Source organism: Lampris incognitus, chromosome 9 (assembly GCF_029633865.1).
Source record: "Lampris incognitus isolate fLamInc1 chromosome 9, fLamInc1.hap2, whole genome shotgun sequence".
NCBI classification, from domain to species: domain Eukaryota; kingdom Metazoa; phylum Chordata; class Actinopteri; order Lampriformes; family Lampridae; genus Lampris; species Lampris incognitus.
In genome coordinates this window covers 39725940-39739673 of record NC_079219.1, presented here as the reverse complement: position 1 = coordinate 39739673, position 13734 = coordinate 39725940, and the positions used below count along the sequence as shown (strand labels likewise).

At 46.4% G+C, this 13734-nt stretch overlaps 3 non-coding genes across 3 annotated transcripts; all 3 read right to left on the bottom strand.

The window, feature by feature from the left end:
* Positions 1 to 2991: 2991 nt before the first annotated feature.
* Positions 2992 to 3065, bottom strand: trnat-cgu (transfer RNA threonine (anticodon CGU)). The gene has a single exon. It is a non-coding gene; the product is annotated as a tRNA-Thr (tRNA).
* Positions 3066 to 11524: 8459 nt separating this feature from the next.
* Positions 11525 to 11605, bottom strand: trnat-agu (transfer RNA threonine (anticodon AGU)). Its single transcript has one exon. It is a non-coding gene; the product is annotated as a tRNA-Thr (tRNA).
* Positions 11606 to 12888: 1283 nt separating this feature from the next.
* trnat-ugu (transfer RNA threonine (anticodon UGU)) lies at positions 12889 to 12962 on the bottom strand. The gene has a single exon. It is a non-coding gene; the product is annotated as a tRNA-Thr (tRNA).
* Positions 12963 to 13734: the final 772 nt, after the last annotated feature.

Genomic DNA, 13734 nt, shown 5'->3' with positions numbered 1-13734 from the left:
CCAAACTGAATGCGACCACCCACAGGTGGGTAGCAGAGTTAGCCGATTTCCAGTTCTCTATCAAGTACCGGCCTGGACGAGCCAATGGGGACGCAGATGGCCTCTCAAGCGTGCCGATGGAGCAGTACATGCAGACCTGTTCACAAGAAGTACACCCCGAGGTCATGAACAGTGTGACCCAGGCGCTGTCAGTACAGCTGGAGAGAGCTGAGCCTTGGATGTGTCCGGTAACCATAGCCACAGCACTAGCCGAGTTTGAGAAGGAACATACATCACCTGTGGCAGAGATACCCAGTCAGACGGTGAGAGACGCCCAGAGGGAGGATGCTGTCATTGGTGAGGTGCTGAAGTACATAACCTCCAATCAGTGGCCTCGGGGAAAAACACAGTGTGCGAGCAGGGGTGTTGCGACACTCATGAGAGAGAAGCATCGGCTGTGCCTTGATGATGATGGCATCCTGCGCCGGAAAACAGCTACCCGAACTCAGCTAATCCTGCCGAAAAAGTTCCATGAGCTGGTGTATAAAGAACTGCACAGAGACCTGGGCCATCTAGGTGTGGAGAGGGTGTTGCACCTGTTGAGGGACCGTTTCTATTGGCCTCACATGCAGAAAGATGTGGAACATTACATCACACAGGTGTGTAGCTGCCTGAAGACCAAGCGCCCCAACAAACCAACCAGAGCCCCTCTCACCAACATCGTGACCACACACCCATTTGAGATGGTCTCCATTGACTTCTTACACTTAGAGAAGTGTAAGGGAGGGTACGAGTAAATACTGGTGGTTATGGACCACTTTACCCGTTTTGTTCAAGCCTATGCATGCAGAAACAAAGCTGCCAAGACCGCCGCAGAGAAGGTATTCGGGGACTTTGTGCTGAGATTTGGTTTCCCGGCGACGCTGCACCATGACCAAGGGAAGGAGTTTGACAATAAGCTCTTCGCCAAGCTGCAGGAGTACAGTGGAGTCAGGGGTTCTCACACAACACCGTATCACCCGCAAGGAAATGGTCAGGTTGAGCGTTTCAACAGAACGGTTCTGGCGATGCTGAGAAACCTGCCAGCGGTTGCGAAAACGGATTGGAAAGCGTCACTCCCAAAGGTGATACATGCATACAACTGCACCCGAAATGAAGCGACCAGATTTGCACCTTACTATCTGTTGTTCGGCAGAAATCCAAGACTTCCCATTGACCTGATGTTTGGCCTTAGAGCAAAGGACCAGGCACTATCCCATCAAGAATATGCAGAGAAGTGGAAGGCCCGCATGAATGACGCCTATCGCCTAGCATCAGAGACAGCACGGAAGGAGGGGGCCAGAAACAAAACACTATACGACAAAAAGGCCCATGGGACAGAGCTGTATCCCAGATGCAGAGTTCTCATCTGCAACCTGAACGAGAAAGGAGGACCGGGGAAATTAAGACCATTCTGGGAGGACCAGGTGCATGTAGTAACACAGAGGAAGCACGCTGACAGCCCTGTGTATGAGCTGAAGCCGGAGAATGGAAAAGGACGAACCAGAATCATGCATAGGAACCTTCTTCTGCCATGCGACTTCCTGCCGGTGGAACCAAGAGAAGAGGACTTACCTGTGAAACCTAGACGGGAGAGAAAGAAGACAGACAGACAAATGCAGTGGAACCAGGAACAGGACAGTGACTCAGATGATGAGGATAACTGGAGATGCATCGTGGGACGACCAACAGCCAGAGCCAGTGAGCGGATCCAGAGTCAGCTGAGCCCAGACGCCTTGGAGTTCTATCCGGAAGAAAGAGATGGTCAAGATGAAGAGGATTTTGCGGAGCAGCCTGCAGCAATAGAGGACAATGGGACAGTGTCAGAGAATGGCGAGACATCTGGAGCTGAAGAAGAGGATGAGCCCGATGACGACAAGAGCCCGGAAGATGCCTTGCAGCCTCCACCAGAAGATGCCTTGCGGCCTCCTCCAGGGGAAGCTGTGCAGCCTGCCAGAGAAAAAGCATATCCTTTGAGAAATAGAAAACCTACACCAGTGTTTACTTATCACAGACTAGGGCAGCCTAGTGTGTCTGGTAGATAAGCAAATCAGACAAGTCAGTATAAATAAATAAATGAAAAAAAAATTTTTTTTTTAAAAAACCAACAAAAAAAACCCAAAAAACTTTTGACATGTTACAATTGTTATAGCTATGTGATTTTAGTTGTCCTGTGATCACCAGGCATAGAGTTACTGTAGCATTGGTGTTTTAGAACACACCTGTTACCACCAGGGATATTACTATTACAAAGTTATTTGCTTTTAGTCAGATACTATAGCTCCCCGGCCTCAAGACGGACGAAGCAGTGGATTCAAGTGCACATTATTTACTGCAAACATATACCATTAATAGGAGATGTGTGTTATATGTTATGACTGATTACAGTACAGTATCCAGATTGACTCCTGCTTTGTAATAACCTATCTTTTCAATGAAAGGGTTATGCAATGTGGACTGGTAGATTTGTTATGTGGGGACGCAATTATCTTTTTGAGGGGAGAGTGTGGGGTACTTGGGATTTAGTAGCCCCCCATCTTTTTTTTTATTTTATATACTTACCTTCATTGACCACTCACTACTAGTAAAGAGGGAATTGTCTGCTGTGTTGTTGTGATAGCCGGTTCTCGCCACAGGAGGGCACTGCAGGTTAATTGCTTCTAGCCTGTGTGACGTAGTGCTGGCTCTCGCGGTGCACTCTGGGACATTCGGGTAGAGTCGTGAGATGAGTGTTGCCGTTCGTATAGTGAGCCATGCTCTGAAAACGTGTCCTCTGTAATGTCTATTTGACAGATGGAGTAATGCAACAAAAACACCAGCCCTTGTAAGTGTCATTCTTATCAAGTGTGCTACATCAATATGTTTTTAAATTCATGACTTGTCTCTGGGAGTTCAACACATTAAACAAGGGATATTCACACACCCAGACATATATTAGCAACATCTGTACACAGACAGGGTGAACAACTGGTTAGGCACTGCTGGGATTTGAACCCAGGACCTCCTGTTTACGAAACAGGCACTTTGACCAGCTAAGCCACAGTGCCTTGAAATACGCACAAAGACCGAATCTGTGGAATTGTTTCGAACGGAGTCAAGTTCCTTCATGGATTTCTTCAATCCCGTTTATCAGTGATCTTCATAAATACTTTCAAATCACCCTTAAACACACTGTGTGCCATTGCATACTTAAAATTGCATTCTTGGCTTTGGCTGAAGACCCTTCAATTAAATGAACAGGACAGGAGGGTGTATTTTCTGATGGAAGAAGAACACATTGAAAGACTCGGGCAGACACCTCAGGAATTTAAACCTAGGATCTCTTGTTTGCAAGACAGGCAGTTCAAACAAAGCTCATCATATTGGCCATTTTGTGGTTGGATTAATTGGGACTTGTTACGGAAAAGTAGTTATAACGGTAAGGATTTAGACTAATGTGTCTCGGCAAACCATTTACACAGAGCTGTATAAGATGAGCTCGAACTATACATCTTGAAAAACAAGTTGCTCCGTCACAGAAATGCAGCCTTAGATGTGGCATACAAACCAGCATGCAAACGGACATGACTTTTTCCAACTGCACAAAGTCACACTGAAAGACAAAGAGGGGCGTATTTTGGATTTGAACCGAGGCTACCTTGTTTGCCAGAAATATTTTTTGACCAAGTCAGCCACAGTACCTCCCCCAAAGAGCTTTAAGGGACTATATGAAGAATCGTTTCGAACCAAATCGAGTTGCTTAAGGTATTTCTCTATTTGCAATGGTATAAGCGCTCTTAACAACGATTTTCAGACAGAAAAAAAGGAAATGAGTGATATTGCTAACATTTACAGGTTAAAACTTATCTAAAGTTTAAAGAATCGTGCAGGCTTTTATTTGTACTCTGTGATGTAAGCATAGCATGATGAAGACAGCTGCAGTTAATAAGCTAAAGAATGGTTCTGTTAGATGCAGGGTGGAAAAAAGAACCAGCATTGACAGTACTAATTACATTCATGACTGTTGGCTCTGTCTATCCGTCAGTGCTGATAGATGTGCTTGCACATGTATATCCAACGGACACATGATTAACTTAATATGCTGAAAATGTTTTATCCTTGTATGCTTATGTAGCACACTTGATAAGAATGACACTTACAAGGGCTGGTGTTTTTGTTGTTTTACTCCATCTGTCAAATAGACATTACAGAGGACACGTTTTCAGAGCATGGCTCACTATACGAACGGCAACACTCATCTGACGACTCTATGTCCCAGAGTGCACGGCGAGAGCCAGCACTACGTCACACAGGCTAGAAGCAATTAACCTGCAGTGCCCTCCGGGGGCGAGAACCGGCTATCACAACAACACAGCGGACAATTCTCCTCTTTACTATTAGTGAGTGGTCAATGAAGGTAAGTATATAAAATAAAAAATAGATGGGGGGCTACTAAATCCCAAGTACCCCACACTCTCCCCTCAAAAAGATAATGGCGTCCCGACATAACAAATCTACCAGTCCACATTGCATAACTTTTCATTGAAAAGATAGGTTATTACTAAGCAGGAGTCAATCTGGATACTGTACTGTAATCAGTCATAACATATAACACACATCTCCTATTAATGGTATATGTTTGCAGTAAATAATGTGCACTTGAATCCACTGCTTCGTCCGTCTTGAGGCCGGGGAGCTATAGTATCTGACTAAAAGCAAATAACTTTGTAATAGTAATATCCCTGGTGGTAACAGGTGTGTTCTAAAACCCCAATGCTACAGTAACTCTGTGTCTGGTGATCACAGGACAACTAAAATCACATAGCTATAACAATTGTAACATGTCAAAAGTTTTTTTTTTTTTTTTTTTTTTTTTTTTCATTTATTTATTTATACTGAGTTGTCTGATTTGCTTATCTACCAGACACACTAGGCTGCCCTAGTCTGTGATAAGTAAACACTGGTGTAGGTTTTCTATTTCTCAAAGGATATGCTTTTTCTCTGGCAGGCTGCACAGCTTCCCCTGGAGGAGGCTGCAAGGCATCTTCTGGTGGAGGCTGCAAGGCATCTTCCAGGCTCTTGTCGTCATCGGGCTCATCCTCTTCTTCAGCTCCAGATGTCTCGCCATTCTCTGACACTGTCCCATTGTCCTCTATTGTTGCAGGCTGCTCCGCAAAATCCTCTTCATCTTGACCGTCTCTTTCCTCCGGATAGAACTCCAAGGCATCTGGGCTCAGCTGACTCTGGATCCGCTCACTGGCTCTGACTGTTGGTCGTCCCACGATGCATCTCCAGTTATCCTCATCATCTGAGTCACTGTCCTGTTCCTGGTTCCACTGCATTTGTCTGTCTGTCTTCTTTCTCTCCCGTCTAGGTTTCACAGGTAAGTCCTCTTCTCTTGGTTCCACCGGCAGGAAGTCGCATGGCAGAAGAAGGTTCCTATGCATGATTCTGGTTCGTCCTTTTCCATTCTCCGGCTTCAGCTCATACACAGGGCTGTCGGCGTGCTTCCTCTGTGTTACTACATGCACCTGGTCCTCCCAGAATGGTCTTAATTTCCCCGGTCCTCCTTTCTCGTTCAGGTTGCGGATGAGAACCCTGCATCCGGGATACAGCTCTGTCCCGTGGGCCTTTTTGTCGTATAGTGTTTTGTTTCTGGCCCCCTCCTTCCGTGCTGTCTCTGATGCTAGGCGATAGGCGTCATTCATGCGGGCCTTCCACTTCTCTGCATATTCTTGAGGGGATAGTGCCTGGTCCTTTGCTCTAAGGCCAAACATCAGGTCAATGGGAAGTCTTGGATTTCTGCCGAACAACAGATAGTAAGGTGCAAATCCGGTCGCTTCATTTCGGGTGCAGTTGTATGCATGTATCACCTTTGGGAGTGACGCTTTCCAATCCGTTTTCGCAACCGCTGGCAGGTTTCTCAGCATCGCCAGAACCGTTCTGTTGAAACGCTCGACCTGACCATTTCCTTGCGGGTGATACGGTGTTGTGTGAGAACCCCTGACTCCACTGTACTCCTGCAGCTTGGCGAAGAGCTTATTGTCAAACTCCTTCCCTTGGTCATGGTGCAGCGTCGCCGGGAAACCAAATCTCAGCACAAAGTCCCCGAATACCTTCTCTGCGGCGGTCTTGGCAGCTTTGTTTCTGCATGCATAGGCTTGAACAAAACGGGTAAAGTGGTCCATAACCACCAGTATATACTCGTACCCTCCCTTACACTTCTCTAAGTGTAAGAAGTCAATGGAGACCATCTCAAATGGGTGTGTGGTCACGATGTTGGTGAGAGGGGCTCTGGTTGGTTTGTTGGGGCGCTTGGTCTTCAGGCAGCTACACACCTGTGTGATGTAATGTTCCACATCTTTCTGCATGTGAGGCCAATAGAAACGGTCCCTCAACAGGTGCAACACCCTCTCCACGCCTAGATGGCCCAGGTCTCTGTGCAGTTCTTTATATACCAGCTCATGGAACTTTTTCGGCAGGACTAGCTGAGTTCGGGTAGCTGTTTTCCGGCGCAGGATGCCATCATCATCAAGGCACAGCCGATGCTTCTCTCTCATGAGTGTCGCAACACCCCTGCTCGCACACTGTGTTTTTCCCCGAGGCCACTGATTGGAGGTTATGTACTTCAGCACCTCACCAATGACAGCATCCTCCCTCTGGGCGTCTCTCACCGTCTGACTGGGTATCTCTGCCACAGGTGATGTATGTTCCTTCTCAAACTCGGCTAGTGCTGTGGCTATGGTTACCGGACACATCCAAGGCTCAGCTCTCTCCAGCTGTACTGACAGCGCCTGGGTCACACTGTTCATGACCTCGGGGTGTACTTCTTGTGAACAGGTCTGCATGTACTGCTCCATCGGCATGCGTGAGAGGCCATCTGCGTCCCCATTGGCTCGTCCAGGCCGGTACTTGATAGAGAACTGGAAATCGGCTAACTCTGCTACCCACCTGTGGGTGGTCGCATTCAGTTTGGCTGTCGTGAGCACATAGGTGAGGGGATTATTGTCTGTGTAGACAGTGAATGATGGAGCGTGGTAGAGGTAATCTCTAAATCTCTCACATATGGCCCATTTCATCGCGAGGAACTCCAACTTCCCTGAGTGGAGATGGTAGTTCTTCTCAGCAGTTGTCAGTGTCCTAGACCCGTACGCGATGACTGCCAGCCCACCCTGTGACTGTCTTTGATACAATACTGCCCCGAGGCCCTCTCGTGACGCGTCGCAGTGAAGGATAAAGGGCTGTTCAAAGTCTGGGTAGCCCAACACTGGTGGCTGGATGAGGAATTCAATCAACTGACAGAGGACCTGTTGGTGTTCAGCTGTCCACTTAACTGGGTGAGAGGAGGGCAGATGGTCTCGGGAGCCCTTCCTCCCCTTGTCCTTTCTCTTTTGTTTGAGCTTCCCCGCTGCTGTCTTCTCTGGGGTGAGGAGGTCATAGAGAGGCCTTGCGATTCGGGAGAAGTTAGGTATGTAGGGCCGGTAATACGAGATGAATCCCAGCATCTTCCTGAGCTCTCCGATGGTCGTAGGTTCTCTCTCCTTCAGTGCCTGGACCGGGGCCACATCAGCGGGGTCCATTGTGTATCCATCCTTGGTCACAAGCCTTCCCAGGAACCTTACTTGGTTTTTGAAGAGTTCACATTTTCTTGCCGTCAGCTTGATTCCATGGCTTCTGTAGCGGTGCAGTACTCTTCTCAGGTGCTGGAGGTGTTCGTCGAATGTGGTTGAGTGGACCAGGTTGTCATCTAAATACGGCTGACAAATGTTGTCCCTCAGCCCAATCAAACATTCCTCCATGGACCTCTGGAACTCTGCTGGTGCTGAGGACAGTCCGAAGGGAATTCTCACCCATTCATATAATCCCCACGGGGTGATGAATGCAGTCAGTGGACGGCTGGACTCCTCAAGAAACCCCTGGTGATATGCCTTCCCCTGATCCAAGACAGAAAACCAGGCACTCCCCTTCAGGCTGTCGAGCATATCCTGGATGCGTGGTATTGGATGGCGGTCTGGGATGGACCTCTTGTTCAACTCACGGTAGTCACAGCAGAGGCGGAGGCTCCCATCCTTTTTCCGCACACACACGATTGGGCTTGAGTAGGGTGATTTTGACTTAGTTATCCAGCCTCTGTTCAGTAAATCCTCGAGGTATTCCTTCACTTCTTTATGAAGAGGCTTTGGGACTGATGTGTATGTCCGCTTCACCGGTGTGGTGTCACTCAGGCGGATCTTGAGCTGGAGTGATGGAATAGTCCCCACATCATGGTCATCGCGTGCGAACACACTACTCTCCTCCCGCAGTAGCTCTCTCACCTGCAGTTGTTGTTCAGGTGTCAGGTGGTTCAGAGGGACAGGCGGGTCCCATAGATCTTCCTCCTGGTGTTCCGTCTTGACATCACCTGGCCCTTTCAGCTTTGTTGTGTCTCTAATCACAGGTCTTCGTTCTGTACATGTTGTGGAGGTCCCTGGGATGACTGGGTTCACTGTACTAGTCCCATCCACATCCAACGGCTTCACGGCGGCAGGGTAGATGGCTCTAGTTCTTTGGGTCTGCCCCAGGGGAGTCCGTGGCGGCAGTGTGATGTCATGAGCTGTGACGTTAGTCACTGGGACAGCGATGCGTGACCAGGTTCCCTTCTGTAAACATACAATGTTTTCATCCACCTTCAGGCCCTCTGGCCACTTTGGGTTCACATTAGGCTCAAAGAGGACGTTCTGGTCTGCTTGGAGGGGCCCTGCTCTAACACCACACTTAACAATCTTTGTCTGGCCCGCCGGAATAGTCATGCTTTCTCGGCCCACTTTAACCATCCCCTCACCTTCCATATCATCTTGGCTGTTTATCAGCTTCACGAGGACTTCAGCCTTCTTGTAGTCAACCGCGAACGCAATGCTTAGTGCCTTTGTGATTACACTTGATGGCTGTCCAGCTCCAGACTCTAACAGGTGTTCAATTACATTGTAACCGATGATCGGTTCTTCTGCGGTGCCCTGGTGTGTGGTTACTAGTATTGGCACAGTGAGTTCCATTGGTGGAGTCTGAGTGGTGCTATTCGGTGCTAACTGGACAGTCACTTCCACCCATCCAGAGAAAGGAATGGTTGTCTGGTTTGCTGCTTTACCAGTCAGGGTGCCAGGGCCAAGGATCTCTTCTGTGCTTCTCACCTTGGTGTGTGGGAGATGTTTTCTCCTCCATTCTTCACTGATTAGGCAGACCTGCGACCCGGTATCCCACAATGCCTGTGTGGCTACACCATCAATGTAACAGTTTATCATGTATTTCTTTCCAATTAGGTTCAGCAGCTGTGACTGGCGTTTTGAGGAGATATGACTCACTGTGGGTGCTTGCTGTTCCCGCCCTGCCTCGTCTCGCTGTCGGGCAGACACTCTGGCTTCTAGTAGCTGAATACTGTCGTCGATGAGCTTGCTGGTGACAGTACAGCTAGACGTGTCTACCTGCTCCGATTTTTCAGGCCTCTGAGCTCTACACCCTCTTGAAAGATGGCCACTCTGTCCGCATTTGAAACAGTGGTTGCACTGGTCGCCCCTTTCACTGTCTTGACAGGCTTTGCATCCGCGCTTCCTCACAGGCTGCTGCTGACGAGAAGGTCTTTGGCCAGAGGAGTGGTTCATGGCTTTTCTCATCTGTTCCATTTCTCCTTTCAGCTGTTGGATTATCTCGTAGAACGCAGACTCCTTTTGGTTCCCTGCCTGTGTCTTAAGGGCATTCACACTCGCGGATGTTGATGGCGACGACTCCTGACCCCCGACCACTGCAGCTTCCGCTCCTCGATACTGATGTGCCTCAGCTCGCACTTCCCGCACTCTGGTTTCCTTACTGTGGGAGCTCTTCTTGAATTTCCGCTGTCTCTCTGACTCGAAACTTGCGGCCTCTATCATCTTAACAATGAGAACATCATCAGTAGTTGCTTGATCATCGAGATAGCTCTTGAGCTGATATTTTACCTGGTCACTCACTAGCCCAGTTCCCACAGCTCTTAGGAACTTCTTCTGTATCAGTTCAGGGCTGTATTGTTCATCAGAGCCAGGCTCTCTCGCTGCTGCTAAGAGTCTCTCTTTACATGCTATGGCTCGGAACAGGAAGTTCTGTGGTGACTCCTGACTGTCCTGTGTGATGTTGATTAGTCGGTGATATAGGTCCACAGAGCTATCCTCTTTGAAATGGCCGTTCAGAATGGTCCTCAGCTGAGGGAGGGTGAGTTCGGTTTTGATCTCTAACAAGTCACGGAGAGTCAGCCCAGGGCTGATGGCTCGGATTACAGCCTCTATTATCTCCAACTCGCTGTGGCCTTTTCTCACCCCCATATCAATCTGATGCGTAAGATTTATATAAGACAACTTGTCTATCTGCCCCCGTTCTCCTATTTGGCCATTTATCTTAAAGTCTCTGCGTATGGTCACTTCAGGGGGTTGGATTACTGACGGGATTGGGTTTGAAGGTTGACTAGGTCTACTGGGTTCTTTAAGACTTAGTTTCTCACTGAGGCGTGATATCTCTTCCTCAAGCGCTTTTGTGGATGCAGTAAAGCTGGACTGTAAGGCCTGATATTGTTCATGTAAGCTTGCCAATTCAGCAGCATCCTTGTTAGTACTGTCTGCACCTGCACCAGTATGTGACTCCGCCCCTCTCTGCTTCATTTCACTAGAGAGGTCCACTAGTCTGGACAGAAACTGACGTGCTACCTCTTCATCCTCCTTCTCAATTGCTTCATCCACAGTTTCACTAATAAGTCTGATCAGCGCATGCCTCTTTGTCTGGTTTTTCAGTGGGGACTTTAGCAATAACACACACCTCTTTTAACTGGTCCAGCCCTAACTGCAGGAGGGTCTCACTCAGCCTGTCTTGCAGTTGCTCAAGCTCCAGTTCCATTGTTGGTCACGTGTTCTCACTCCGCTCCCCACTTCTTCTCCTGACAATGGTGGCAATGGCGCTGATCCCGGGTTTCGGCACCAATATTTGTAGCACACTTGATAAGAATGACACTTACAAGGGCTGGTGTTTTTGTTGTTTTACTCCATCTGTCAAATAGACATTACAGAGGACACGTTTTCAGAGCATGGCTCACTATACGAACGGCAACACTCATCTGACGACTCTATGTCCCAGAGTGCACGGCGAGAGCCAGCACTACGTCACACAGGCTAGAAGCAATTAACCTGCAGTGCCCTCCGGGGGCGAGAACCGGCTATCACAACAACACAGCAGACAATTCTCCTCTTTACTATTAGTGAGTGGTCAATGAAGGTAAGTATATAAAATAAAAAATAGATGGGGGGCTACTAAATCCCAAGTACCCCACACTTATATCACATTGTACAATGACTGTCGTGGCATGCTTTTAAATGTAGATTTTTTTTATTTACCTTTAGGTTTCAGTGAAATTAATATAACAGTCAAGGTCTTAATTATTACTGAAGGACTCATAACAGAAATCACAATAGACAGGACGGCAGTTCAACACATACATTAAGGAATATCCAGATGTATACGAGAAATACTTGTACAACACAGTGTACAACTGGGATTTGAACCCAGAATCTCCTGTTTACTAGACAGGCGCTTTGACCAGCTAAGCCACAGCGCCTTAAGTAAGTTTTGGTAGTGACTGTTTGTGGAATTGTTTAAAACTGAGGCAATCTACTTCATGGATACGCTATAACACAAGTTTGTCTGTGACCTTCACAGACTTTCAAAACATCATTAAACACCTTTGGTACCATTGTAGACAAAAATTGCATTCTTTGCTTTGGCTAATGACTTGGCAAGAAAATCGACAGGAGAGAAGGTAGTATTTTCTGATGGAAGAGTATCACACTGAAAGACGCAAGCAGAAACATCAGGGATTTATACCTAGGATATGTTGTTTACAAGACGGGCAGTTCACCCAGAGCACATCCCTTTGGCCATTTTGAGGTTTGATTAAATGGCAATTGTTACAGAAGAGAAGTTATCAAAATAAGGGTTTAGACCAAAGTGTCTCGATGCCCATTTACACAGAGCTGTTGAAGATTTAAAAAAAAAAAAAGTGGAGTAGAGTCTACTATACATGTTGAAAAACATTTAACTTCGACATAGAAATGCAGCCTTAGATTTAGTACAAAAACGCTCATGCACATGGGTATGACTTTTTCTAACTGCACAAGATTACACGAAAATACAAAGCAAGGAACAACTTGGATATGAACCGATGATATCTTGTTTGCCAGACACACATTTTGACCAACTCAGCAATAGCATCTCCCCCAAAGGACTTCAAGGGACACACTGACAAACTGTCTCGAACCAAATCGAGTTCCTTGAGGTATTTCCATATATGCTAGTGTACCAACTCTCTTAATACAGACTTTAAGAAAAAAAATGAAGAACTAAGTGAGGCATAATTAGCAAATCGTGGGCTTCTTTTAGAAGTGTTCTAATAATTCCTTCCTGCAGAAATCAGTAGTCCACCAAAAGCATAGCCATGGAACAGGCAACTTCAGAGCTGTAGATTGATAAACACACGCAAGGAATGAGTTCAACAATATCTAAAACAAACAGCTCAAATTTTGTAATTAAATCTTAGACCATTTTAATGAGTTTGCAAACGATTACAGGTTAAGTTCATTTCAAATTTAAAGAATTTGGCATGTTTTTCTTGGTACTCTGTGATGTAAGCATAGCATGATAAACAGCTGCAGCTAATAAACTAAAGAATTGGTCTGTTGGATACAGGGGTGGAAAAGAAACAGCATTGTCAATATATATTTTTTTTAATTCATGGCTCTTGTCTCTGTCTCAGGGTATTCAACACATAAAACAAGGGATATTCACACACCCAGACATACACTAGCAATATTTGAACAATACAGAAAGAGTGAACAGCTGGTAAGGCACTGCTGGGATTTGAACCCAGGATCTCCTGTTTACAAGACAGGAACTTTGACCAGCTAAGCCACAGCGCCTTGAATCAAACTTGAAGAGCGAATCTGTGGAATTGTTTCTAACGGAGTCAAGTTGCTTCATGGATTTCTTCAAACACGTTTAGCAGTGATCTTCATAAATACTTTCTAATCACCATTAAACGCATTTTGTTCCGAGAAATACATAAAATTGCATTCTTGCCTTTGGCAAAAGACCCTTCAACTAAATTAACAGGACAGGAGGGCGTATTTCCTGATGGAAAAAGAGCACATTGAAAGACTAAGGCATACACTTCAGGAATTTAAACCTAGGATCTCATGTACAAGACAGGCAGTTCAAACAAAGCACATAATTTTGTCCATTTTGTGGTTGGATTAATTGGGAATTGTTACAGAAAAGAGGTTATAACGATAAGAATCTACACTAATGTATCTCGGAAAACCATTTACACAGAGCTGTAGAAGAGGAGCTCGAACTATACATGCTCAAAAACAAGTTGCTTCGTCATAGAAATGCAGCCTTAGATATGACATACAAACCATCGTGCAAATGGATATGAGTTTTTTTCCAACTGCACAAAATAACACTAAAAGAAAAAGCGCGGAGTATTTTGAATTTGACCCGGGGATTTCTTGTTTTCCAGACAGATATTTTGACCCAACTCAGCAACAGAATCTCCCCAAAAGGGCTCCAAGAGACGCTAAGAAGGACTGTCTAGAACCAAATCGAGTTGCTCGAGGTATTTTTCTATACTCAAGTGTATCAGTTCTCTTAACACAGACTTTAAGAAAAGAACTAAGTGAGGCATAATTA